At 38.6% G+C, this 25,859-nt stretch overlaps 1 protein-coding gene across 2 annotated transcripts in view; it reads right to left on the bottom strand.

Annotated features, from left to right (window-relative positions):
- NCK2 (NCK adaptor protein 2) overlaps positions 1 to 25,859 on the bottom strand; it is an 85,233-nt gene that overhangs the window by 44,435 nt on the left and 14,939 nt on the right. For both annotated transcript variants that reach the window (XM_030467919.1, XM_030467910.1), the window contains exon 2: positions 7,441 to 7,512. The gene's annotated coding sequence lies outside the window, so the exon portion shown is untranslated. The remainder of the gene's footprint in view (positions 1 to 7,440; positions 7,513 to 25,859) is intronic.

The raw sequence follows: 25,859 nt of genomic DNA, 5'->3' as shown, positions 1-25,859 counted from the left end.
GTGTTACCAAATCTTCTTCAGGCCTCAATGAAACAGGCTTTTAAAAGAAACTTCACACACAAATATTGGGTACTGTGAAGCAGTGTATGAATGGGGTGGCAAGTTACAATCCCTGGACTTACCAAAAGTAGGAGCGAGTATATAAAAATTCACAAATTACCTCAAGGTAGAGATGTGGAGAAGGGGGAAGAAACTCTCTCCCCCTGGACCTTAATGATAACTTAAGAGAGATGCCTTTTCCTTTTCTGTATCACAAAATCTCAGAATGCTTCAAGTGACCAATACCAAACATTTTTATTTTATTTGTTCTTGTTCTTAAGCATGTTGCTGAAAATCAAGATCTGAGGAACATGTCTTGGACTGAAGTGTTATTGGATGCCTTGTTTCTGCTCCTCTAGTGCATAGTACCTTTAGATTGAAAAATTCAAACCTGAAACCAAGCTTTTGTTCTGAAAGGGTAAGCAGTACTGTGCCATTGCATCAAACTCTGCCTTCAGCTTTTATTACTCAGATTTTTAAGGCTTCTACAAAATTAGTCCAGGTACTGACTTAGGATGCAGAGGTGCCCCAACCACCACTCACAGGACAGAATCCTGAAGTCTGAGGACTGCTTTGTGCCCTCATTTACCCTTGCTTCTCCTGAACCACAGCCAAGGAGCAGGCCACAACAACCTGGATCTCTTTGCTGCCACCTTTTTCCTGAACAATACACAGCACCAGCTGCTCTTCACACAACTGGGTGTTAGCCTAGAACAGGGATGGGAAGCTCCCATTTTGACCTCACAGTGATGTGTTTCCAGTTACAGGGTTACAGCTCCCAGGTCCAGACTTCAAGGCCTGAAGTTTCAGTAACTTAACTGCAGTCAGAAATTATGTTACAGCAGCTGTGCACCCAAACAGTGCCTGAAAAGCAAGTCAGCAGCTCAGAATGCAAGATTCCATTGATAGAAAATATTCCCTCTGGTAATAAATTCAATTTCTAAAGAGCACAGCTCTTAAAACCATGCTTAGGAGTTAGTTCACAACCAGTACATACACACACGCACACACCCAGTTTGTCCTTCCAGTCAAAGCATTTAAGTAAACCCAAGGATGTCACACCCTTTTCTTTTGAAATTAAATGCTTTAGCTTAACAAACAGCACTATATTCATAAACAAGCACTCTCTCTAGCCATAATGGAACAGACTTTTCCAGATCCTATACAAATCCAGAGCTGGTGGAAAACATGACTCAGTAATCTTAAGGGAGAAATAAGAAAGAAAATCTAATATTCTGTTTAACTTTGAAAGACAAGTTCAGAGATCAAATATGAAGAGAGGTCTAACTCTCATTCAACAGCATTTTTTTGTGCTGGTATTTGATAACTTGAGAACTAATGGTATGAAACACCCCAGCTGATCAGGGAATGTGCTAAGCACTGACAGACAGAAATACACTGATTTTGGTGCAAGATAGAGATTTCAAAATCATCCTCTTGGGAAAATCCATATCCCCCAAATTACCTGCTGCTTCAGGCAAAGGATCTTTCTGACATCCCCTGTGATAGCTTGCTTGCATCAGAGGTAGATATTTAAATTGCAAACAGGAATAGGTCTGCTAAGAGGTCATTATTTTGCAATTAAAAAAAAAAAATAAATGAGGCTACAGGTGGATTTTACTGGATAGCAGGAAGAGCTGGAACAAGTAGTCACAGAGAAAAATGCTAAAAAGAAATGCAAGGACTCAGATTAGTAAGGAAAAAAACGTGGGTAGCAATAACAGTAGCAGGGGATTTGCTGTACAGATTGCACATAGAGCTGCTGAATCAAAAAAGAAAAAAAAAAAGGAAAAAAAAAGGAGTAGGTTCATTTAAAAGAAAGGAGGAGAGAAGAGGGTGACAGAGGAGGTAGAAAGTAAGCTGCACAGAGGTTCTATTATGGGGAACAACTAAGAGCTGCTGACACTGAAAAACGCCTCTAAAATAAGGAGGGATGAGAGCTGAAGGGGGTCCCTGAAACAACAAAAGGGTGTGAAGGGAAAGCACAAAGAAAAGCAGGGGGTTAAACACAGGAGACTACAAAGAGCCTGTCGTGTCTTGGAAGGATACTCTCAAAACTTAAAAAGAGGGAAAGAAAAATACACTGTAAAAGGTTTGTATCTGTATGCATGGTATTCTATGTTTTGCGTTACTACTGGCTTAAAAATAAACAGGACAAGCTCATTTTCTCAGTCCTCTCTGCTTAGCACAATTCAAGCTTTGTTGCTACAGTGAAAACAGTAATTGTAATCCAAGATTAATTAATCAAGTTATTAGAAACAGAATTCCACTGCAAACATACCACACTAACCTTTAAATATTTTGCTCTGTGAAATCCACCAATTTCTCCAGTTATTCAGAGTGCCTCTGGGTAATACACACAAATTGGTTTGGCAGATATGAAACGAGATGAACGTTTCTTCCCATTCATTAAAAGGCAGTATTTCAGCATGCCAAACTGTTTCTAATAACATAATATATTTTATGTAATACATACCATTTGAATACGATGTAATATGGAATACGTTAAGAGCATTACTGAAAATACACACATTTACAGTTTTGGATTCCCACTACATACCAATTTTAACACAAACAATGAATCATTTAAAGTTGTCTCAAAGCCTCCCCAACCAGAAGAACTGCCTTCCAGCCATTATCAAATGGAGAAACAAGCCTTCAACTGATTTTATAAATGACATAAGCCAACGCTGGCTGCTTGCCCACTCCTACAAAGCACCAGCTCAAGCAGTCAGCTCTACAAAGCTAAAAAACAGAGCACCCCTCAAACCTGAGGATCTCTGTTTGCAAGCAGGAGATGACAACAGCTCCTTTATGGGGCAGTTAAGATTTTGGGGAGTAACTGGGTGTCATCAGTCTCAGACACTAATCTGCTGACTCCTCCAGGAGAGTTTGGGGTGATTACTGACCCAATGCCCCAATGCCCCTGTAGCACTGCACAGTGATGGCACTGGGAATGCTCCTAGTCCCTGTGCCCCAAAAGCCTCAAGATGACTTTCCCTGATGTAAAACATTCATGTGCAGTCACAAATGCCTTAAGCACCACAAGGTACCCTCTCTTTCATGTAGCTTAACTGCAAAAATGATCGTGAAGAGTCTCTCGGCATCATATTCTATGCCACATCAGCTGTACCCTCAAAAATAGAGTGCATATTTAAATCTTCTATCTGAATGTTAGAAATGGTGTAATGCAGGGATATGTTTACTTAGAAACCACAGAAATACAGGCTCATTCATCAGTGCTGACAGTGGCACTCCTCTGAATGCTGGTCAAGACACTAGGGTTGGTCCCTGTGTGTTTTGTGCTTGGTTCATGAATATACCTACTCACAACCTTAACAGTAACTTACTCAGATAGCTTACTCAGTGAGCTATATTTTATTTATATACAACTTAACTCATAGCTGTATTCCTGAGCAGCATGTTAAGACTATTTTCAGGAGGCAAAGCTTTTGTTGGCTCAGAAAAGAACAGACACTTGAATGAGAAGACAGCCTAAGTCCACACTGGCTATCAAACCAGAAAACTACTTCCACAAGGAAAAATGTGGTCATCCAAATTTTAATGAACTGAATTTTCATGTGTAGATCAAAACTGTACAGTATTCTCTGATGAGGAATCCATATAGACAGCAGCTAGAAAGAGCTATAGACTGCAAAGGCCATTTGTTTGTGAGTCAGAGCCAGTACTGCTAACTATAAACCTGAGTTACACCTGAAGTTACAAAAGCTGGAAAAAAATTAGGCAATTCTTAACAATCTATTTTGATATTGTTAGTAAATAAAAGTATGCCTGCATTTTCACGCAAAGAATTACAATTACTACAAAGAGAATCAGAAAAATGTAGTAAAAAATATAAAAAAAGAAAGTACTGAAATTACTTAATTCAGAGAACACCAATCTATTTAGGGGGCATACCTGTGGCTAGGAGTTGTAGGAGTGGAATGAAAGCATTCCTCCCTACTGTTCACAATTACAGGTTAGAAACTATTATGCCACTAGCAAAACATAACATGTAGTATTCTATAAATTATTATACTAAATATCTGTAAATATTTTAAGTAATGCTAAAGCTGCATTCAAAGGCTTAAAATCAACACTTTAGGTGCCTGGGATAATTGGCGTAATTGCAGAAAAGTTGTAGAGTTTCTTAAGGGAAAGGAATCTAGATATCCACTGAGTACACACCTTTTATTCTTAGTTACTATCAGAAAATTTCCCATAAATGACTCATATGAAACACTAAGAATAGGTATTGTTTCCCTTAGGTTCAATCTCCTTGAAAATCAACAACTACAGACCTGCAGCTCCAGAGAAAAATGACAAAATGTTTTGATACAGCATGGTAGGCAGTTCTGTGAAGCTGAATGCCTGTGATGCTTTTTCCTCTCTAAATGAGAAGGGATCAGCTTTTCAGAAGCTGTTTGCAGGTTCCTGGTCTTGCAACTTGAGGCACACATTCTCCTCACAGTTGTCCTGACTGCCTTTACAGACTGTGCTTTTCACAAAACCTTGTGGTATTGTAGCCACTGCCATCTGATTGCAGATGTTGCAAATCTGCTGAGTATTAAGACAGTGATAACTTTGTTTGTACCTGTTTCCTTCTGCTTTCATCAAACGATCCCCCTCCTACATACAGAGGTATCCCGTAAGAACCAAATGGTATATTCTATAAAGATTTATGGAGCCTCAAAAAATTATGCTATTAAAGAACATTTCCCAGAAGATTTCATCTAATCACTGAAGTACAAAAAAGAACTGCCCAAGGCACACATTAATATTACAGTCACTTCCCAAAATATTCTACTGTGGAAATACAAGATGTGATATATTTTATGATACAAAAACTATGCGAATGAGAAAAAAGTTCAAAAGTACATAATACCACTAGTTATTGCAAGCAAGTGCCAGAACACTAACCTTCATCTCTTACTTCATAATAATTTAATGCAGAAATGATAGATTTTTACATTTTTTTTTTTTTAACGTTGCTTTTCATATAGTTCTCTTCCTTATAGAAGAGAGGGAGAGAGAGAGGTACAAACAACTGAAAAAAGCCAGCCTGCCCTGCTAGATAAGAGATGAGCTGGCAGATCTTGACATCCACATACTAATTACACTGTCGTTCTGACTCAACAAAAGCCTGTAAGGACACATTATTGTTTGCAGTCCAGTGAAGCTTAAGAATGTTTTGAGTGTAATTTGTAAATATTTACTCTCTTGCCAGTTGTATTTCCTTTTGAAAGGGCAAAAGGTTTGTCATGTTCTGGTTCAACAAAGCATTTCAAGTGTAAGCTGTACTAAACTCTACACCTGTGCATTCATTTCCTTTTGGGCAAGACATTAGAAAACCCCGGGTTTTACAGAATCACATTTTCAACAAGCTGAATACAGTCCATCAGAAACAAGCACACAAAGGATGGAAAATATATAAAATAGTAATACAGAAGTTAGATTTAATTTTGTTATTAAATTCAATGGACAAAGTGAAATTACGTGCTGCCTGATTGTATTCTGGGTACCCACACTTCAGAAAATGAAAAAAATAAAAATGAAGAGAAAACCCTACACCCAAAAAAGATGTTTCAATAGTTTTCCCTCTCCTCCTTTCAGTGAGCTATTACCTATTTCTTGTCCTTTTGAAAGGAATACAGGATATACCCTCACCTGCTTGTTCCCTTCCCTTCCTTTTTGTTTCAAAGGTAAATGAAAAAAAAATACTCAGTAAGCCAAATATGAGAGAAATAAATTCAACAAATAAAGATGACTTTAAATCCATCACCCAGATTCCAAGAATCTATTTCCTTGAGCAAAGCAGTGGAATTTTCAAAAATTATTTTCACAGACCATTCAACTGAAAACTATTATAAAGCGAGAAAAGAAGAAGATTCTTAAGATAGAGCACCAAGGAGTTTTATATTATGCATTTGAAATATACACTACATTTGGGCCATAATCAGTAAAACAGAAGCATAATTTTAGGTAGAATTTTTAATAAAAGAATTAGAGTAACTTTATTATGATTAATGCTACAGTTTTAGGAATCATTAGCTTTCATATTATGTTTGGGGTTTTTTTACATTAAAAACCTTTTCAAGAATATTTTCATTTGGCTACCTTTACACAAAAAGAAAACTTACTGGAGTTTCTCCCCCAGTAAATTATTGAAAAAGATTTCTCATTAATAATCTTTAAACACTAATATAAAATGTTCAGGGCTATACTCTAATCTGTTGGAAAGGCCAGGGTTATAAATCTGTACTGGTACACTTAAAGACATGTATTAGATAAATGAAAACATAGTCCAAAAACCAATGATACCATGTCAGTGTTTCTGTTCTAGTACTTCAGAATTTCCTTTTTGTTTTGTTGTACTTATGACTGGATTAATGTTTTAATTCTAACTGGTTCAGCTGCACTTTATTAAACAAATTAAATCTAATTTCAACATGTGATAACACTTCACTGAACAAGTATTTAACATAACTCATAACAAATACCAAGGCACATGAGGACTTTGTACAGTGCCTTCCATTTGAAGGCTCAGAAATGTCAGTAATTAGCCTTCATAAATTTCTGCTGAAGAAGGTAATGTTATTTTTATTTTATAAACAGAGAACTTGAGTAAGAAATTATAAAGTTGAAATAATGAATGAAATTAAGATTCCCAGTTTCCTGCTCTGTGTTCACTACAATGCTGAAAATTCATCCACTGTTTTGCCTTTTTGCTTTTATTTTTGGTACAGTTGTAATGAGGTTTCATTTTATTAAAAGTCTGTGTTAATCTCTGCTAAGAGACAGAGATCAGTTACAGTCACTAGAAACAGACAACAGGGTATGTGAATTAACAGAAAGGTGATAGTCAAGTGTCTACCACAAAATGAAGTCTATGGAAAACATTAGCTTCATTAGGTTACCTCAGGTCTTCTGAGCAACCCCAGCATGATAACCTGTGAATAACTAATACAATCCTGTTATACTCTCACAGAAAGCCCATCAGCCTTTTTTCCTTAGTTTTTAGAATTCAATCCAAGAATAATATTAAGCCTGTTCTACCACAGGCTATGGATGGCTGCTACTCTTCCATACCTCCTGCGATCCCATGTCCCAAGTCAAAGCAGTAACAGAAGACAGGAGCCAAAAAACAGTGGCAGCCCTATCTAGTGCTTACTTAATCCAAGCCTATGCTTTTTTCTTGTCTTTTTTTGAAAATGAGAGCTAAAATTGCTTTGTCTCAGACCACTGAAGATTTGCTATTTAATCAGCCATCCAGCAGCTTATTAAAAGAAACATTTAAAATCACAAGTACTACACACAGCATAAAAGCAAAAACCAAGCAATACATCCAATTCACTCATTATCTTTACTTACAAAAATAACCACTGGACTTGAACCACTCACCTTTGGCACACTGCTATAAGGATCCAGGCACTGAAAGTCAGGACTCTCCAACAAAGTTGTGTACACCACTATCTGAAATAACAAAAAACACATATTTTAGATTCAGCACTAAACTTAGAAGACCTTTAGCTAGGTAATTTAGTTGTCATACTATGAAAATCTTTTCAGAGATTCTGAAGAGCAGGTAGAATGGCTCTATCTTGACCCACCTGCTCCATATAAACAGAATCCTTTTCATATTTAACTTAAAGGTCAATTGAACCACAGGCAATCCCAAACATATAGGAAAGAAAGCAACTACAAACCAAACAATCTCCATAGGCAGAAAAATCAGCCAAGAAATGAAATTAAAACTTCAGCCCAATTTTAGAAATAAAACATTTTTAAAAGCACCCTTAATTACTGTTTCCTTCACATTTGCATTTTTCAGTTTAACCTGTCCCTACTTCCTAAGAAAAGGGAGACACTGTTACACATGGAAACTGAGGTACCACAACAAAAGCATGTCCAGTAGTTTTGTGGGACATGATATCTCCACCCAGGTGGCACTCTCACACATCTGGATATGTACTTCACCTGAACTACTACCAGCTGTGGAGTAGAACCCTCTGGCACAGGGGAGATGGTGCCAATGAAACAAGCTCTGACAGTGGCCATGAAATTTCTCAGAGGGCTGGAGAATTACGTTAATGGAAGCTCTGGCTGGATGTAAAGAAGAAAAGTTTAACCACGAGGCCAGCTAAGCATGGCCACAAGCCCTCTACAAAGTGATGGACCTCTTTCTCAGGAGAGTCTCAAAGTCTCCTGGACGTGTCCCCAGCTGCAGCCTTAGTCCTGCAGAGACTTAGTCCTGGGTGGCACAAACCTCCAGAGCACCCTCCCGGTCTCCATTGCTCTGTGAAGTATTTCTAGCCACAACAGTAACCTTGCAGAGGGGTATTCAAAATGTTTGTTTCTGTTTTGTAACTATGCTTCTCCCTCCACAGGCTGTCTGACAAATTCAGACAGGGTAAACCCATTAAGATCTAATTCAAGGAGAAGGAAAAAATCCTGAGCACCTTCCTGCACTGCAACCCCTAGACAGTAAAGGACAATTGATTACAACTCAACCTGAGGCCACTCATGCACAAATATTTGTTCAAAATCTACTCTGAGCAATTTCAATCAGTTGCCACTCTACAGTAGCATCTGACAAAGAAATTATATTAAAAAGAGCAATTCATCCAATGATCCCATGCAACATAACAAAGGGTAGGGAGAAGTATTGACAAAGGTATTATAAAATTACAACTTTTCCTACACAGTTACTCGTCCTTAACTACACAGTTACAGACCTTAACTATGTTCTCACTGAGAACTGCTCTGTACTTGAAATTACAGGACAGATCTCCAGTAAATGGGAAATATTTTAATAAATGAAGCAAGATTAAAACCTTGAGGCAGTGAAGATCTATTTTCCTACAGGCTGAATGTTTTGTAGTACATGGTTTTCTCCTGTCAGTAATGCAAGAACATTTTTTATATTAAGGGAATACAGTGAGAATATAAAAGTCATTTCATTTTTTGTTACAGAAATCTTCTGAGGAGTACTGCTCCTTCCCCTTCTGACCTCACAAACCACCATATTACCATCCACCACTGAAGTACTGTAACAAGTTTCTGACTTTTGGGGTTTTTTTTCTTTAAAGAAATACCCAGAATCTATCTTGACTCTTACTCCCACCTTCACAAATACCCATTCCTGTACAGAATTTGCATTTGAAAGTGAGCTGAAAAACAATACTGTTAATCACCAATATCTGAACATCTAACATCATATTTATTAGTCAACTGGCAAGGAAGTACAGTTGGGGAAAATAAGAGTCCATGTCAACACATAAGAAAAGAATGAGTCATGTGTTTATTTCAATATAACAATGCTGACTTCCTTCTGTACAGCAGGGACAGTTTTATTCTTGCAGCTCTATTAACATACATTAAAAGTAACTCAGAATGTTGATGGTGACAGTAGCAAGGAGTCAAATGAAAATGATGCACAAGAGAACCTCATTCCTACCAACACTTTAAATGAAATAAAATTCTGTTAATCTAACAGACATGAGTGCAAGACACAAACAGATCTCTGTCCTCTCTGGGCAAAATTCCACTGCATTTAGACCTCTGTTTCTGCTTTTCTCCTGGCAAAAATTTTCACTTTGCTATGGCAGAGCCAGAGGAAGTTTTTTGCTACGAGTCACACTAAGAGTCATTTCCCCAGAAGAGTACCCAATTTCCATCACACACCCCCACAGCAGCCCAAAGCTTTGCCTGAAAGGCTGTGACTTGCAGAGTGACTCAAACTCAGGATGGAAAACGCAAATAATTCTCTTATACTTCAAATATGTTCCTTGAAACAATCTTTCAGTTACAGAAGTACAACATCTTTCTGAGATCTGAGAGCAGAGTACATGGAAACAGCAGTCAGGGCTTGGGACAATCTGAACCCAGGCAGAGGGTTTGCACCAGAGCTGGGATTTTCTGGTTCTTCTGCTGTGTCCTACCAAACAGGACTCTGGACAACTGTGTTTGACAGCAAAGTCAGGATGAGGATTGAATATTTAAACCTAGAGAGTTCAACGTAATCTCCAACAACCTTCAAAAGCCTTGGAGCATGTGGCAAACACTTCAGCGTCCACCCAAAATGGCACAACATTACAAAACCTGGGAAATGAAAGGAACATTTTTTTCTTAAGAGCAACAAGGCAAACAAAGGCACAGAGCTGGTAAGTCATGACCCATGGTACCAGCAATGCCCTTCACTTGTGTACCATCTAGCATGACATCCATTTGTCCAATCTCAATCCTAACACCAACACTACTACAGTAACATCAGTCCTGCTGAATGCAAAATGCCACAGCTCCTTGCCACTCATTGCTGCCTTCAGATCCTACACTTACCATGAGGCCCAGAGCAGAGGAACACAAGGTGACAACAAGGAACAGAAATGGCAGAGTAGGGATGAACAAACGACTGCAAACATGCAATGCAGAAAGACAAATTTATCTCATGTTTTATCATCAACTTCATTCACTCATTTCTTCTCTAGACTGAGGTCTTCTGAGTAGAAGGATTACACAAGTCCTACAGTAAAAAGCACTTTTGAATAGTCAAAAATCAAAGTTTGAACTTGATGCTTCCAAATAAGTACCAGAAGATAAAAATTAATATCTAATAAAATAAGCACCTTATATTTATCTGTGTAATCTTTACAGATTGCCTTAAGAGTAAATTAATGGTCTTGTAATGATTATTTTACAAGTGACATTCGAAGTTATTAACCACCTTTCCTTTCACTAATAGTTATAATGCCCTGTTTTCTTTATTCCCATGCCTAAAATCCAGATTTAGCCTTACAAAGACTATTTCTGTGACAATTTTCTCAGACTCTCTTCCCAATACCCAATCACCTCCTATTTAAATTCTGTCATGAAATAGCTAAAATAAACTCTTTGATACTCAATATGGTAATATACAAGAATGATCTGACCATAAAGCTGTACTGCACAGAGTGGGAATTTTAACTCCAAAGGTAAGGCATTCAAGTGGCTCCAATAACTATGATAAAATTCAACAATTGATGCATTACTGGTGACCTTCTGGAGAACAAATGAAAAGCATCACATTAATGCAAATTCTCCTGTGGAGAAGATCAAGCTGGCAATCTGCCAGTTCATTACACCATCTAGCTCCACTCCAACATTAAATATTGCCTTCCTTTGTAATTGACTGAAATACGCTGGAGCAATTGCAGGTAACCACTTTTGGCTATTAAAGTATTCCATTAAGACTTCTCCATTAGGCAGATATTTCAAATGAAGTTTGAAATAGGCTATGTTCAAAATATTTTAACTATACAGACAATCGGGCAGGCAGAATCCTGTTCCACGGTGCAGCAGGCAGAACAGCTTAAGCACTCAAAAGCTCAGTGACTGAATTTGCTTAAAGGGAAAAGAAATCCACCAAGTTTATTCAGTACTCTATGTTAGTACTTATAACCTTCTACTTTCTTCCAGTATTTTAGCCTCCTATGCATATATATCCTCACAAAACTCCCTTTATATTACCTTCTTCTAAAGCTATGAAAATAGGAATATTAAATTATGCAACTAGTCCTTAGCACAGGTAAGTCAAGGCATTTATTAAATAGCACATTTAAAAATAAAAAAAAATGGAATGCAAGGAGAAAACAGAGAGCAAGAATGGATTCACATCGTATTCAAGGTTTCAAAAACGTAGCAAATAGCAACATCACATCACAATATGTATAACATCCTGAAAACAAAAATTAAAAGCCTTTCATACTACATACTCTACACAACTAAGCTCTTCTTTTCTCCTTAATGGCAAGAAGGGAAGCGAAATGGGACACACAGAACAGGTTCACTGCCCTGCACACAGAAAAACCTTCCAAATACTTAAAACACTGGAAAAGATTTAAGCCAGCTGTGAAACTGAGACTAGGCCTCTAGAACAAAGTTCTGTGTTTAAATCGGCTTTTTAAAGCAGTCCAGGTTTGGAGCCATCCCCAGAGGCTGCAATGCTTAGCCAGAAATTTGTACTTCATTGCACAGGGAGGAGGTTGTGCATCTTCTCTGTGCTGCTATCTGGCATGAAAGAGTTACAGTACACCTCCCAGAGTCCATATCAAATAGGATGCAATTAAACATGTTGGTATCAACAGACACATTTTAAACAAATTTTTATTTCCAAGAAATATATCCTGGGGGGGGGGGGCAACGTAGGATGAGGAATACAGCTAGAGAAAGCAGGCAACGGCTCACACTTGAACCACATGCAATCAGAAAGGCTACATTGACCTATATTCTCATTTATCTCCTTCAAATGCATATGTTCTGCAGGCTCTGGTGTATACACAATACATTTTCAAAAAAACAGCATTTTTACATCTACTTGCACAACCACCAACTATCAATCTACTCATGAAGCACAAACAGTTAATCTTCTAAATAATATTGATGTTTAAAATAAACACTGTATGTCAAAAGCCAACTTCCACTGCCAGCTTCCTCCCAGTTGCAATCCAAACATATGCATGACTAACATATTTTTGTTTTGGAAAGAAACAAGGAGGGTTACATCTGTTAGTGACTGCATCTGCAAACAATCCTACGAGGTATATTACATAGATCCATTATTTTATTAAAAAGTATCACATTTCTTACATTGTCTTCACTAGAAGCTTTTCCCCCCCAAAAAAGCCCGAGCTATTAAAAAAACTTGTATTGATACCAAATTACCACCTCAACTATAATATGCAAATGTTTTAATTCCTGGCTTAAGCAGGCTTTCCCATCTTGATACTTAACTGATACTGACCTAAGCTGATCTGCGAACTTCCAAGGTAGGCTCTGCATGAGAAAAAGATAACATCCACAAAGCAGACTGAAGAAAACCTGTAGCCCCAGCAAGGCTAAAATTCCTGGAGAGGACCTGTAATACTGCAGCCTCAGAAAGAAACAATAACACCATGACCAACAACCCCCTACACACACCTGTCTTCAAGATTGATCATTGAGCACCAAAATAAATGCAAGCCCTGTCCAGTCGCTCTCTGCAAGCTAAACAAGGCCTTGAAGGGTGTGCTACCAAAATAGCCCCAGCTTTTTTAAGCATTCCTTATTCAAGAGCAACTTGTAAAACAGGCAAAGTATTCAAACTCCATTTTATCTCAATCCCCTTGTTTTTTTCTCTTCTATTTCCATTAAGGAAAGTAATGTTTAGGACAGCTCTAAGCACCTCAAGAACCCTTGAAAATGTAGACCTGACTTACCAATTACAATTGCAGATACATGAGCAGAAATGGAACTTTGCCTACCAAGGCTGTTCTTAAACTTTGCCTCCCAGTATCTTAAGGGAAAGGAGAGGATTCAACCTTCAACCTTCTGTAGTGCATACCTGCCGTTTTCTGACTGATTCTTAAATTTTTTGTTTATAAGAACTGCACCATGGCAGCCTTTTCCATGAAGCAAAATCAGCTCAGAATCCTTGAGGACCTCTGTGGTTAACAGATCATCAGCCCAAGCAGCTCTTTCACAAATCTGTTTTTCCTTTTGCATTGTTGCTATTAAAATGTTTTTTACATGAAAGCATCTATGACCCACTGAATCATACCAGTTCTTCCAACCTCTAGTAGAGTCAGAACTTCTAATTCAACACTTTTGAATTTCAGAGCTGTGAAAGAAGACTGCAAACAGCAGATTGATACACTCTTTACAGCAACCTAGTAATCTGCACATGTAAAATACTGAAAATGCACACCTCCACTGGAAAAATGCATACACAGATACCTTTTGGAGAAGTGAAAGCCACGGATTCCCATCAATTAGCTACCACAGAAGGATGCAGTGCTAACTCTATCAGAGGAACACTAGGCAGAGATGCATGGTTACCACATTTGGTAGGGAGACAAATGTGTAAAATAAACAAATAAATCTCACATCTACGCAGTCAGATAAGATTTCCTTTTGGGGTGAGATGTCACAGAAAACGGACTGTAGCAGGAGCTACAGAGATACTGCAGATCACCAACATGGCAGAATCAACTCAGGCAGACTTACCCCTTTGGCAATGTGAAGTTAAAGGCTGACTGCAGCCCTTTATAGAGCTCCTGTTCTGGTAAATTATTCATTCTAAGTCCAAAGGAAATCTTTCCTTTGTGTACACTCTCTGAATTTCCAGCAACAGTGCCACTGCTGTCTTGGTGATAAAATCTATGGAGAAGCTGATGTTAAGAGGGACAGGTCAAGCTCAGTGGTAGTCTTCAAAACCACCAGGCAGATACAGGGAATTAGAAGGAATAGTCAGAGTGGATCCCTAATGACATCCTGAAGGAAAACATCGTCAGAAACTGCAGTTTCAGAGTTACAGAAAGTTATCAAGAGAAGTGACAACTTGGTACATGATGCTGATGGAAGGAGGTCTGTTCCAGACACTCCCCACCTGCTGTAAAAGCTGTCATCACCAGCAGCTGCAGCCAGTTTGCTGAGGGTGTTTGGGTTTTACCCTTCCTCCAGGTGCACCGTCAATGAGTATACAATGATGCTGCAGGATTACTGTCCAAGTATCATCGTCTGAAGAGTATGCAAGATCTGCCCTAATCTGTTAAAGCAACCCACATTTGAAATACTGTCAGCATAAATGACAGCCATTGCATTTTGAAAGAATGGCAGAAAGCAGCCCAGGCACCTTGGCCTTTGGGTGGGAGAGAAAGTTGAAGAAATCTCTCTCAACCACCACAAGCAGAAGGAGTAGAAAGATTTACTGTTTACTCAAACTCGGTATTTCATTTACAATGCTGAAAGGCACTGGGCTGCAGAACTTGAATAATCAGAAGTTAAACTGTAACCCATTAGTAAAATTGAGGGAAAGGGGAAAAAAAAAGACCACAATATAAAATCCCTTACTGAAACATGCCTGAATAGTATCTGGTATTAAGAGTTCAGTAATGCACAGATGAAAATTATCTTCCTTGGGACGAGGCAACACATTTTGCCAATATTGCACATTTTGCACACATTTGCCAATAAATGTGTGCATCAAAGACTTGAAAAAAAAAAAAGGGCATTCCCGATTTTCAGGTTTGTTTTTTTTTATTTTTTATTTCCTCTGATGGCCCAACTGAAGAAAAACAACAACTTCATGCATTTCGGGTACAAAACTATCATAACTTAGTTCATAACTAAGAGCCAAAGGCAATTGGAAGACCAACACTTGGAATTTAAAAGTGTGTTTGGTTGCTACATGATTTGGTAGGTGATACATGCTAGTCAGTGATGTGTGGTGCTATGACTGTCCTTAGAACATGGCAGAAGAGAAGTTCCCAAAGACAGCACCTTTTATGTGCAGATCAGAACAAAGGAACTAACAGCTTAGTTGCTAGGAGTACAAGTTCCCAATACACAGGGTTCCCCAAAACATCTGCTTTTTCTTCCAAGTTAATCATCAGAAGCTAATGAAGCAGTTTTGGGCTGAACTGACATAGAAACTTTGCTTTAGGTTGACAACAAGAAGAGAAACATGAACACAGCTTCAGTTCCACCCCAGCATACAGCAGCCCTAGCCACAGGCACTGCTATTATTGCTATTTGAAAGATAACTAGATATTCCAAAATCTCATAATACCCAAATAAAATTTGGCAACAGCCTACCTTCTGAGGCTTTCAGCACTGATTTTCTCCCTTTCATGTCTTGTACACGTTTGATGGTGTCTTATTCTACTCATTCTAATCATGCCAATTCAGTGGCAGACTACAAATGAAAATGCAATAGAAACATTACAGGCCCTGTAACAATAGTCAAAACAAAGATTTCCTATGGCAGCTGTCAAATTAATGACATCTCCAAAGCTATCTAAATACAGTATCTGGGCAGAAATCCAATTATGTCAATTCTGTCTGAATACCCCAAAAGGGAGTCCTACTGGGGTTAGAAGTGGAAATAATTTTAAGCGCAGATTAGCTACATAAGCAGCTCCACACTTGAAACCAGAACAAGGGAACAAAAACCTAAAGCCATGACATTTATCTGGACACAAGGGAGAGAGGAAAAAGTACTGTTAGACATCTGGCAAAAGGTCAAAGCCAATTACCTTGTCCAAATTTGCCCCCCCCCAGCCCCCAAGGTTTTAGCTTCCAGGTTCAATTCTTAGAAATAGGATGTATTAACTCCAGTCATTGAAAAGGTTTCTGCGTACCTCTACAGCCTCTACCACCACTTTGGCTTTTCTAAAACTTCTTCCCAACCAAGTAATAAGACCAATAGTAGCACATGCCAACTTCCCAGAAGCACAAGCTAAAATTAAACCTACATAAAAGAAAACAATAAGGTCCCTCACTTAAGCATTAGGCAGAGGTGACACATCATATTGATGGCTTTTCATTTAACAGTATGATTTCTTACTGCTGTTGTTGCTTTTCTTAAACCACTGTAACTGATTTCCCTTTTTCCTTGGAAGTATCTGTTTCTGCCTAATTATATGGCAATTTCAGCTCTCTGAACCTTGCCACTGGAGTCTGTTTTATCTGTGGTTTTAAAACAAGACAATGATCCAGACTAGGGGTAAAATAACCTTTTAATAAATAAAATAAATAAAAAAAACCTAAGGATTTTTGTTTTCTTTCCTTGCAGATATATTAAAACAACTGCTTTTGAAACTACTAAAGTTCATCTGGTTTTAAATGATACTACTTGAGAGACTGCTACTAAACTTAAGAAAAAACTGCACACCAATAACTGAAGCAATATACTAGTTAGTAACTACATTTTAACTAGAAACATTTATCTCTGTTATGAGTAGATATTTATTTAAAGTTTTATATAACTGATGATGAAAAATAGCAGACACTGACTAAGTCAACGTTTCTAGCCCTGATCTATCCATATTCTGGAGAGAACTTTCATCTTTCAAAGGGGAAAATGTCCATATACTGCAAGTGCATCTGCTATCAACACAATATGAAATCTGGGAGAGAGTAAAGCATTAATTATGAATGGGTCTATATTTAGGATTGCACATTCCAGGCTCTGCTTTTTACACCAAGACTCATGCAGTTAGAGGTGGGTAAGAGTTTTTTGTTCCTGCTGGGTCAGCTGCTTTTATGTCTGAGCACAGCCATTGGGGATATTCACAAAAGTCTGAAAATAAGAATTTTTTTCAGTCAAAATCTAGTAAATTCTATAGTGCACAGCTAATGCAAAAAGAAATTCAATGACACTGATAATCCACCAAGTGCAGGGCTACACTACAGAACTCAAGATTGCCTTAATTCAGAGCACTGCCAATGAAGACCAGCTATTATCATCACCTGCCCAGTGTATTTAATATCAAAATTATTTTAGATGCATGCATGCAAAAGATCCTTTTTGCAAGCCAGTCATTTTGAATATTACCAATTTGGACTGAAATCAGATAAGTAAGCCACCGCAATTTCCAATGCTAGAATATCAGACAGATTAATTTTAAATAAACTTGTTAATAATATACTTTACTATCAGTATATTCTTACAATGAAAAAACAGTCTTTTAAAAATAGCTTCCAGTTGAACCATGGAGTCACTGATGCTGTCAGAAACACTTTGGCAAAGCCTAGAACCAATTTTTTCAGCTTCAGAATTTTTTCTATTTTTAATTTCTTTAAGTTTAAGAATACCTACAAGGTATCCATTTTTGGTAGTTAATTTCTACAAGAGATTTCGTATTTGCATTTGCTCTCTAGAACACACCAAGGAAAGTACCATGAATCCTCCTTTATGTCATACAGGCACTGCAAATCCAATTACTAGTCTATTAGGTCTCATTTAAATCCCATACGGTGTGACAATAAACTGAACGAAATGAGCATCAGCACCTTTCTCAACCATCTTTACAGTATGACATAGATGGCAATCACAGCTTTAAAAAAAAAAAAAATCTCATTTACAAGGAAGGTAGCTGTGAATTTCCTCTGTATCTGCCAGGCATTTCTGAGCGACTTGGGAAATGACGATTCTTCCCACCCTCCCCTGAAGAAGCCATCTGCCCATCTCTTGTTTCATGCTTCTCAAACACCTGAGCCTTCTGTTTGTGGCACAGAAGTTTGTTTTGGTGCTCAACATTTAAAACACATTTAAAAATAAATAAATCAATTAAAATTCCCAGGTAAGGAACCTTTTTACACAGGGTAATGTCAGGCTGGGAAGCAGGGACAGGAGAGCAAAACAAAACTCCAGGAGTCTGAAGGGTACTGAAAACATAATGGCATTTTTAGGTAAGCTCTCACCCTATCTGGATGTAAAAAACTATCACTGCTAAATATTGCAAAGCAGATTTGCACAATTTTAAGAAGCTTTGAATACCTAACCACTTCAGTGCAGTTGATTTATGAATATATTACAACCCTGTGCACCTCTATTTGCATTACACTATTTCTCAAGCTTTCCTCACCACCCAGTGACTACTGTTTATAGGTCTGTACTTTCTTTTTGGAATGCAAAAACCCAAAGAAAACAAGTAAAAAAATCCCTCATTTGTAGTAAGCAGTCACCACAGTCAAAGCCCTCTCTGAAGGATGCACAAGAGCCTTGCTGAAGAGCTGTTTCTTAATAGCTGACCTGACTAAATCATCTTCCTCGTGTAAGCTAGAAATCAAAATGTCATGCTGACATTTAAACACATGAGCTGTTGTTAAAAAACAAAAGCCAGGAAAACATATTCTGTCCACTTGCAAACATATTTGTCAGATACTTTGTTGCTAGAGAGGATTAAAGTTTCAAGAACCAATTTTTAAATATTTCAGTCATTCCATTAATTTCAGTTATAGTTTTATTCAATATTGCCCTTTATATACATGCCACCAGTAGTCAGTAAAACAGTGAGAAACAGGTAAGTTCCAGGTCGATGGAGAGAGGATGCTGACGGGGGGGGGGAGAGGGTAATTATTTCAAGGCTCGTGCTCCAGTTTGCAATTAGAATGGGAAGATTTGGGCCAGAGCTTTTTCTGCGTGGAGGAGATTATAAAGACAGTAACACTATTGATATTTTTTTCTTCCTGCTAGAAAAGGAAACAAAAGGTGGAGTGTTTTTTCCATGCATATTACTCAATCCCATGGTCCTTCCTAGCGTATTTCCACAGGGCTTTTCTGTGTTTATCTGCAGGGTTTTTCTCCCATTAATCTTCATTTTGTATCCCCATGTTATGGAACGCCAAGAACCAAAGACCACTGACACTGAATTAACTTGTCCTGCAACTTTAAGCAGTGTAACAGATCTTAAAGAAGATAAGTTCACTTACAAAAATATGAAGACGCTAGCTTCATGACTCAAATGTCTTTGGCTGAAAATGAAGCGAAGAGCTTCATCTCATGTTTTTTTAAATCTAATAAATAACTGAAAACACTAAATAGTACCTGCATACTTAACTAATTTTGAAAATTCTAGTTTACTTTCAAGGACGCAGAACAATTTCCCCTCCTTTCTACAAGATATTAATTATATTTGCTTTCATAGAATCATAGAATCATAGAATCATAGAATTAGCCGGGTTGGAAGGGACCTCAGAGATCATCTAGTCCAACCCTTGACCCACCGGAGCAGTTGCTAGACCATGGCACTGAGTGCCACATCCAGTCTTTTTTTAAATGTCTCCAGGGACGGAGAATCTACCACCTCTCCGGGCAGTCCATTCCATAGCCTGATCACCCTCTCCGTGAAGAAATTCTTTCTAATATCTAACCTAAACCTCCCCTGGCACAATTTTACCAGTCCTTTCAGCAGGCTATGATGACAGATACAGATAAATGTAACAAGAGCTTACTCTCTTGGGAAGTTACCACTTGAGCTGCAAAAGAGCACAAACATCCCACATGCTTCAGAACACAAAGTCTATTGCCATGAAACCTAGGAGTAACAGAAATTCACTGTCGACTGCTAAAGCATACACACAATTAGTTTGAAAAATCAGTTGTAACAACTTTCCATTTAAATCACCAGTGATATCACAGATGCCATAAGTGCTTTCTTCTTGACAAATATAAAGTAACAGTTCCCAGTCAAAATCAAGAACTTTCAAAGCTAGAGCCTAAATACAGACTACAAATGTATCAAATGCTTAAATTATAGCTTCTCTATTTTTAGAAGCACTACTTACCTTAAGAAGGCAGTGAGACAAGTTTCAAGTTCTTAACACATTTGACATATGGTAGCAAAAAAAAAAAAAAAAAAAAATTAAAAAAAAAAAAAAAAATAAAAAAAATTAAAAATCAGTCCAGGAACAGACATCCTGTGCAAACAGGATTCAAAATTCTGGTGATGGTCCAGCAGTCAGAAATAAACATACCACACTGCACACTGAAGCAATACCAAGGGAAAAAAGCACAATGCATTATTCCCCTTAAGTGGTACACCATTATTTATTAAAAAAATTATTCTCACTTTACATTTTACTAACTTGTGGTAAGTTCACACGTGCAAACTTATTTGTTTGACTAAAATGACCTTGACCTTCCTACTGAAAAACACATATTAATCGTCTCAAGGAAGGTTGGTCAAACAGTACTCAGCATTTCAAAACATACATGAAACAAAGCAACTCTTTTATTATAGACATGATTACTGTCTCACTTAGTAAGCTGTAAAGGAAACAGGACAGGAAAAAAAGCAACCCTACAGAGTGCATACCTACGAAAATTCCCTCTCAAGGGTTTCTATGCCTACTACTGATCAGCAATGAAGTTTGGAAGAAGACAGTGCTATGTTTATAAATTGTAAAGCTAAATGCTATGTGCTTTGGTTTCTGAAACCAGTTTTAGCTTTGCCACCTAAAAAAGCTGGCTGCTTCACTACAGAAACATGACTCCTTATCTTGGGTTTGTGCAGTGGTGTTTTGGAGGCACGGAGGGGGCCACAAAGGTGGCTCCTGTGTGAGAAGCTGCTGGAAGCTCCCCCAGTTCCTATCCCTGCCCCACCTCTGCCCAAGGCTGAGCAGATATGGGAAGCTGGATGCCTCTCTGTAACATATTCAAGAAAAAGGGCAACGAAACTGCAAAAAATAGCAAAAAGGACTTGCAGAGCAGAGGAAGTAAGAAAGAGCAATGCCAGACTAAAGACACCAAGGTCAGTGAGGAAGGAGGGGGAAAGGTGCCCAAGCAGAAATTTCCCCACAGCCCGTAGTGAGATGGCGGCTATGCCTCTGCAGCCCATGGAGGAGTGCGGTGGAGCAGTCCCTGAGGGACCACAGTGGGGTAAATGGATTTGTAGCCCCTGAAGTGTCACAGGTGGGCAGATGTGAAGCAGCAGCCTGTGCAGGATTGCAGAGAGGGTCAGACGTGGATCTGCAGTGGTGCAGGAGGTGTCAGAGGAGGTGACTGCTCCTGCATCAGCCGTGACTCTGTGTGCAGCCCAGGCGGGAGCAGTCTGTGCCTGAGGGACTGCACCTGTGGGAGGGACTCATGTCGGAGGGGTTCCTGAAGGACTCTCTGCCGGGAGAGGGACCCTGCGTTGGAGCAGGGGAAGAATGTGAGGAGTCCTCCCCCTGAGGAGGAAGGAGCGGCAGAAACACCGTGTGGGGAACTGACCCTAAACCCCTCCTGCCCCTCCCTGAGCCCTGAGGGGGAGGCGGCAGTGAAGGAACCCGGGACCAGAGAGAAGGAAGGGGGGGGAGTATTGTGATCTGGCCATATTTTCTTTTTCTCCTTGTAGATCCAATTAGGGGGGTTTCTTCCTAATATTAAGCTGTATGGTTTTTGCCTGTTCCTGTACTGGGGAATGAAAACCTCCCTACATTCTTCTTCCAATTAACAAACCTTCAGGTGGGTTTTCTCCTCTGTCCCACAGTGGGGGTGGGGTTGAGCAAGCAGAGGCCTGGTTGGTACCATTTGGGCCTAACCCATGACACTTTTCTGCCAAGTCCAACTTACGGGAGCTTCAAATTGCGCAATGGGTCACAAAACCAAACGCAGAGCTGTCACAGAGTTACAACGCCTTCTATTTGAATAAAGTTCCAGATTCTTGAAGGAAAGATCACCTCAGAGAAGGGCGGTATTGTTTCTTCTCCCATCCTTTCAACATACCCACAGGCAAAATACTTCTTTTTCCTATCAATGCTCTCCCTAGGGCTCAGGCAGGAGGGCTGCCCAGACCTGCACGGAAAGAAGTTACACTGGCAAGCAGAAGTAAGCTGCCACAAACACCAACTTATTTAAAAGGTTCTTGGCACGTGTTTTTCAGTCAAATTTATGATGTCAAATCAAAAAGATGAGCCATCAGACAAATACATACACATCTGCAAGCTCTGAAGGCATCTTCTGTACCTATACAACAGCTTTACTCAGAAATGGAATGAGATTGTGAGGTCCTTAAAAATCAACCACAGGACTTCTGCAATTCTCAGCAGGGCAGGGTTTCCCCCACAGCTCGAAGGACTGACTCAGGCTAATTACCACCAAATGTTACGAAATAATTCTTCACTAGGAAAACCCAGCCCAAAACAAAACCCCACACATCTATGGTTTGAAAGAAAACTTGCATAACTAAAAGTATTTGTAAATCTATGGCCTGAGGACACCATGAGCTCTGCTTCAGGTCTACAGAGCTTCTACAAACAGTACCAACATGTAAATGAAAATACAAATCTACCAGAGATAATACCCTGGTTGCTAGACCATGCTATCACATCTTCATTACTGCCATTACCTGCAATACCCAGATTAAAGCTTGGATCAGCATGCAATCACATCTTAATTTTATTACAGAGAGATCTGCCAAATTGCTCCTCACTGGTGTCTTCAAAACAAGAGCTTGGATGGCAGATGAAGTCTTTTAGTAAGTGGGTAGTAAAGATCTGTGCACAATACAGAGTGGAAGGCTGGTGTGATAACCCACATGAGAAGGTCAAGCAGTGCAAAAGCAGAGGAAGCAACAGGACATGAGCAGCCAGAGGAACAACACTGAAAAAGATTCAAGACTTTATGCAATCAGCAGTTCCCCACACAAACAGGGAAGAAAAAAACCCAAATACACATACAGAATAGTTATGCAGAGTTCTGCTTTCTTTATTAAGCTGATGAAAAACAATCCATAACCCATTTTTTTAAGTATTCAGAACAGTCTGAGAGAAAACAAGGGTTGGCTGGCAAAAGACATAATTTCTGATACACTCAAATTTCAGAAATAATAAAGTTGAGGAAATTTATAATCAATAAAGGAAACGCACACAATCAACACTGAGTATTACACCAAAAGATCTCAGGTTTTAGTAATGGTTCTGCATTTGACAGCTTAAACTCCAATCCTGAAAGATAAAATAAAATACCAATGAATTTGAGCCAGTGTTTCAGAAAGGGAAGAACTACACACATTTTTGCTGCTAATTCTTATCTGAATCACAGACATAGGTTGAAAAGGTTCAGCATATAGCTATTATTCAAATGTCTGCCTATATCTTCCGTTTGTGATCTTTCAAGGTTTCCTTAAAAATGTGAGTTCATACAGAATTTCAAGAAAAAGTTGGAGAAGAGTTTCCAAATGAAGCTATGAAGAGGCCTAACAAACGCTCAGTGTACTAATACTCCTCTTTAAACATGAAGATTAAAATTGTTTTGTGTGTAAAACAGGTAAAGCTGAGATTCTGTACATTTAAGAAACTTGCTTAAATTCTTAAAAAAAAAAAAATAAAAATCCTTCTCATAAGCTGAATATGTATTTCACAAAATGGAGAAGATAGCCCGTTCAGAGAGGAGAAGAGAAGAATACAGTTTTCCCCTCAAAAACTCTCCCTGAATTTTCAGTTACCCACTGCCCTCCCCAAAGAACATGCTCTCAGCATCACAAATCCCCTACCCTGTGTACATCCATGCTTGTGACTCTGACTTCTAACGTGGGAGAGCTTCTCAATGGCCCAGAACAGGAACATGCACACCAAGACCCCAGGAGCAGCTCCCAGCCTTCCTACCCATCGCCGACAAGAACCGTCGCTTCCTGCCCCTTGCCTCTCATGAGAATCCCCATCCTCGTCAAGCTGATTTATTAATTAACATAGGCTTCATGGATCGGTATTTTCCAGGAGGGAGGAAAACATTTTTCCACCAGAAGGCTGTGTGACTAAGAACATCAGAACTGTTGGTAATTATAAACACATGTTGAACTGCTGAATCCCTTCGCCATCACATTTTTATTGCAACTGGAGCCCACAACATACGCTTTCATTCGAGGTCAGAAACAGCAATTAACTGGCACGTTGAACTGAGCCATGGAGATGATCTAATGTAGAGGAAACTCACCACCTTATCAAAAGCTTTGGAGTTTCATACAAATCTGAGAACTGCGTGGCTTGGAAGTGGTTACAAACAATTCCTGTATGAAGGTAAAATACTTCTTTAAAGAAAAATTTGGGGAAAGATTTAGTAGGGTAACATGATTTCCCTCGTGAACTCTTTCTTATTGCTACAGGAAGACAGAATTAATTTTAACAAAATCTACCAGCTAAGCAACTACTGTGGCAAAATATTAATCATTCAAATTATGTATGTCACAAGGAAATTTATTTTACCTCCTCTTTATATAGAAGGAAAATTTCAAAATTTATGGTCTTTGATTATGAGGAAAATTGACATGATTTGTGTAAGCTTATATAAACACAACTGATCTTAATAAGGAGCTACCTTATTAGTTTGCTCTCTGCAAGAAGATGTTTTTTCTAACCAAAACCTGACACAAATTCCCCAAACATCTTTTCCACATTTAAAAAGTTTATGTTCATAGAGTCTCCAGGATTAAAAATAACCCTGGTACAAATATCTCCAGCAATGCTTCCTCAGCTTTTAGGAACCAATAAAAGCTTAAGAAATATCCTCATGAAGTACAATCAATACAGAGCCTTTTAAGGAGACACAATATATATAAAAATATCAGATCAACGATACGTTAGAATTAAGTTCAGGCATTAAAACCTGAAAGAGAGGTTTAGACACAAAAAAAGTCGAAAATTAAGGATTAGAAACGGTAACAGTTGCCAGTAGCAAGGAGTCACAGTATTTCACAGCATCTCCCAGAATAAACACTGTGGATTGTAAAAGGACAGTCCTGATGAAATTAGTGCAGATTTTGAAACATAAATTACGTCTACACCTAGCTGCATCAGGACAGCAGCTCAGAAATAAGCATGCAATCCCTCCAGCATAATTCACTTCAAAGCCTCCCCCCTTCCTCTGCTTACAGAGCTCAGCAATAGATAAAATTGAGAATGTGGTTTTCATTCATTCTTTTATTCCAGGCACTCTAAAATTCACACATGCACCTCAGAGTGTTTTGAAATCTGGTGTGCCATATGGCAGTGCATTTGTCATTTCCAGAAATATGTTGAATATGGGTTCCAGAGATATAAAGCCCCCCTCCAAAAAACAAACAAAAAACTCCTGAGGGCAATAGATTCTGCTCGAACACCACCAAATTTACACTACGGGCAACTGTAGAGCCTAGGCTTTGATCAGGCTTCAAAGAACCTCTTCGTTTGCCCCAGAAAATAAAACCCATGCCTTAGCTTGTGAAGGCTCATTTCCCCAATGTTTTGCAACTCTGTAACATTATTTACACTTGCTTTAAGTGAGACTGAAGTAGAAATAATACATCAACATCAATACTAAAATCATACACACACATTGCACTTGGAGCACAAAGTAAATGATTTACAAACTGCAAAGTAGTGGGGAAGATCAGGAGGTTTATGGCTATTTCAGTGTAAGCCAAGTGAAGAAGAAATAATTACTTCTTCTCATTCCTGTGTACAAAGTTTAATGGTGCACATTATGAAGTAACATTCAACAAACAAGAGAACAATTGGCAAACATATACTTCTTTTCTAAATCTGAAAAAAAAGTAAGACTCTCC

The sequence above is a fragment of the Calypte anna genome, chromosome 1 (genome assembly GCF_003957555.1).
Source record: "Calypte anna isolate BGI_N300 chromosome 1, bCalAnn1_v1.p, whole genome shotgun sequence".
Lineage (NCBI taxonomy): Eukaryota > Metazoa > Chordata > Aves > Apodiformes > Trochilidae > Calypte > Calypte anna.
The sequence above is the reverse complement of the archived record's forward strand: the minus strand, read 5'-3'. Positions and strand labels throughout refer to the sequence as shown.